Source organism: Tyto alba, unplaced genomic scaffold (genome assembly GCF_018691265.1).
Source record: "Tyto alba isolate M040663 unplaced genomic scaffold, T.alba_DEE_v4.0 Super-Scaffold_1000006, whole genome shotgun sequence".
NCBI lineage: Eukaryota > Metazoa > Chordata > Aves > Strigiformes > Tytonidae > Tyto > Tyto alba.
Window position 1 is genome coordinate 19,667,296 of NW_024881272.1, and position 3,971 is coordinate 19,671,266.

Here is a 3,971-nt window from a genome sequence, read left to right on the forward strand (position 1 = left end):
TGCATTGCTTCTCAGCCCTGTTATCTTCAGAATTCGATGTAATGGATCTGCTGCATAGGTGGTCATGTTCAAAAGACAAGATAAATAATATCACGTTATTTATTTATTTATTTCTCTGCTTCCCACTCAATAAATGGGTGATCATAGTCATGCCATCTGCTGAAAGGGTTTAGCAGTGTGTAGTTACTGTTGGGCTTACACCTTCTCCACAACATGTTTAGACACCTCTGGCCTGAATTTTAGCTATGGAAGAATAACTATACATATTCAAACCCCATATTTATAGATGTAAAGTGAAAAGTTTAACAACTGCCAATTAAGTGGGAGAGCAGTGCTTTGCATGTAGCATTCTTATCCTGGAGCGTGGAGGTCGCCCGGGCGGTGCAGAGACAGTGTCAGTGTGCCTCTAGGGGCTGCTGTGGGACTGAGGTGATGCTGCTGTGCCCCGGGTGCTTCCCTGGCACACGAAGCGCGTTCGGCTTAGTTGGGCTATTTTACTTAACAGTTTTTCTTCATGACAGTAAATTTTTAAGATAAGAATGCCTTTGAAGAACAAAATAAATTACCTATTTAATCTTTTGTTTGTGCCCATTGAATGATTAGCATTTAATAAACATTTTGTACTGATTTTTTTTTTGCTTTAACATTCTGTAACCCATTTTACAGAAGTGGAAATTCATTTGAACACCTCCGTGGAAGAACCAACTGTGCTAGAAGCGTGTATGCAGTTGAGCCCTGTGCTGATCTCTTAGACCTGGTCTGGCAGCCTAGGGTATAGATTCAGTCCTGACCCTGTAAAGAAAGAAAGCATGCTTAGAGTTTTGGGTTTGCTCTATGTGCAGTGACCAGGAAGCATTTAAATCTGAAGCTACTGCTAATAATGTTATGAATACTGCAGGTGGACTGGTTGGTAGCATGGTGACATTGTAATACTTCACTAGGTTGGAAACAACTTCAGGATCTTTCCAACTGAGAGACTGCTGAGGAGCAAAGGGGAGATGGTTGTGGGAATGTATGCAGGTGTGTCACTACACACACGTGCATATTCCAGATAATAGAGCAAGTGGCCTACTTAAGGAACAAGAAGTACTGACTACCAGTGACTGATTAGCATACTGTTAGTCTGTTGGCTACCTATGCATGACATTGAAAAGATGAGTGGTTTTCTTAAACTCTGGTGTTCTAGTTCACAAAATCTTGACGTACCATGTACAATGTGCATTGCTGCTTTTTCAGTCTACTCGATGAGTGCTTTTACCATAAATATCAATCTGATTAGGTATGAGAACTTACTTTCCAGGATTGTGTTACAGCTATTAATTTTTTTTTTCTCTTTCCTCCCCAGTGGTTGAGGATGATACAATATAGCTTTTGCAAAAGATTAATAAATGAAAACTTTAAGAAAACTTTCTCCCTACTAAACGGCTTTCTTCCTAATTTTAAGAACAGCTTCCACCAGCTTCTGCGGACTTGCTCTATTTCGGTCGCAGCAGGACAAAAATATTCCCACGTGTATGAAAAAAGTCAGACCGTATTTTAGCTTTTTCTCAGGGATTATTCTATGTACACTTCAACTATGCCAAGGTAACTAGTAAATCCCCAAGATAGTATCTATTTTAAACAGGTTATCTTGAAAGGAAATAGAAGTATTTACAAGGTAATGGCAATGCTGTTTATGTTGAATTAGCTTAGCTACTACTTATGCTGCTTTTTTTTGCTTTTTTTTTTCTTTTTTTTTCTTCTTTTTTTCTTCCTTTTTTCTTTTTCTTTTTTTCTTTTTTTTTTTTTCTTTTTTCTTTTTTCTTTTTTCTTTTTTCTTTTTTCTTTTTTCTTTTTTCTTTTTTCTTTTTTCTTTTTTCTTTTTTCTTTTTTCTTTTTTCTTTTTTCTTTTTTCTTTTTTCTTTTTTCTTTTTTCTTTTTTCTTTTTTCTTTTTTCTTTTTTCTTTTTATTTCCAGTTACTACAAAGCTTTTGTATGTGAAGACATGCCAGACATCTTGCATTTACTTTCTTCTCTTCCATGCCCCCCATCTAATTTGCAAGAGAAGTAGATGACAAGATATGAAAGGTTAATACAGTTGGATTCAAAAACTGATCCCAAAATAACTGCATTATCTGATGATTTATTTATTGCTTTCAGAGAATACATCTGACTTCTAACGTTCACTATGCCCAGCAAAGTTGCACTGTAATTAAAAAAAAAAAAAAATCCCATGGTATACATTGTGTTGGCATTTTCACACTGACAGAGTACTCCTGTTCCTTTATTCAAGTTTTGAATTAACTGGAATGCATAGCAGGTAAGTTTGTTCTAAAGAAATGTTCAATGATTAAAAAAGTAATTACAATTGTGTAGAAGAGCTTGCCAACATCATAGTGAAAAGTTTGTTACCTAAGGCACAAAACATGCTTGTTCCCTTGAACATAATAATAGATTGCTAATCATGAAAAAGGAGACATTTCTTGCTAATGTGCGTGTCCCATTCTGTTCCCTCCCACCAAAATGTAGTCTCCTGCAGTGAGCTGGATGACCATTCCCAAAACAGGTTGCACAACCCCTGGTGGATTTACAGCCCAGATTTTAAAAAGTCAAGACTTGTGGGTCTGACAGCCCCGGAAGAGCAGTTGCTAATGGGAGACTAGAAACTGCTGAAATAGAAAATAAATGTTCAATTGTGGTTGTTAAATTAATGTTTGCCACAAATCATGCTCCTGTGGTTAATCTTATAATCATAGGTATTATGGGAACAGAAGCAAAGTGACTGAATAACCAGTATGTCGTTAGATGTTGAATTAGAATCAGATTCACATTTTCTGTGTGACTTAAAGCCCATGGCTTATTGCATTGCCTGAAGTTACCCCTCAAGAAATGTCTTCTAACTCAGAAGCCCTTGTGCGTTTTCCTTGTCTTTTTTTTTTTTTTTTTGCTGATCCAGTTGCCACCTAGCTCACTTTGGAAGACTCTGTAACTTTTTGGGGTGTTTGACCAGAATGCATTCCTTCCTTTTTGTTGTTATCAATTTATTACCCTGCTCAAAAAGGGAAAATGAGTTTTGCGCATCTCCAATTGCCTTCATGTATCTGAAATTTCTAGAACAGCACACTTGTGTGAATGTGTTCTTGGGCTGCCACTGTGTATCAGTGATGAAGCTGGCTCCAAGCCTACATCAGTTTATGTATTTGGCTGAGTTTTGTATTTGGCTCCTTAGGAAATGCAAAACTTCTAGCTGCTTTAATGCTAAGAGTCTCTGTGGCTTTTAATTGTTCACATTTAGCTGTCATTTACCTTGGAAGTTAAAATATTTACAGATTGCTTATGAAATCTTTGTTCATTTAAAAATTATTCCTGGTCAGTGTGACCGGAGCTGAAAGGACACACTGATCTTCTGATTTATTTAAATAAATATATATATTCCATACATATGGGTTTTCAGCAGGATGTTGAATGTGCTTTGGTGCACATACGAATATAAGAATAGCAAGAGTTTACCTGTCCTCATCTCTTGTCTACAGTGGTGGCTGTAAACTAGTGCTGAGGGAAGAGAAAACACCATTAACGTATGTGGCACTGACTGTACTTTAATTGGGCCATTCTCAATTAGATAACAGGTTGGGTCAGATGCCAGGTCAGCATAACCTGGGCAAAAATCAACCTAATCTGTGGCAGGACCAAATATCAGCAGCCACCTGTGACACAATCTAGGAAATTAAGTAATGTGTTTATTGTAAACTTATTGTAAATGACCTAGTAAAATGTTTTACTATGATAAGGAGAAACTTTTAAACAATCTAGCAAAGGGTGTATATGAGAAAATCAGTGAGATGACAAGGTAAGACTTGATTTCCGTTATTCCATCTGAAGAGAAAGTATGATTGCAAAGAGGGAAGTGTTTACATAAACTGATAAAAAACTTGAGAATTCAGCAGAACACAGCCACGTGCTCCTGAGCTTTCTTCCATAAAAGTCTCACC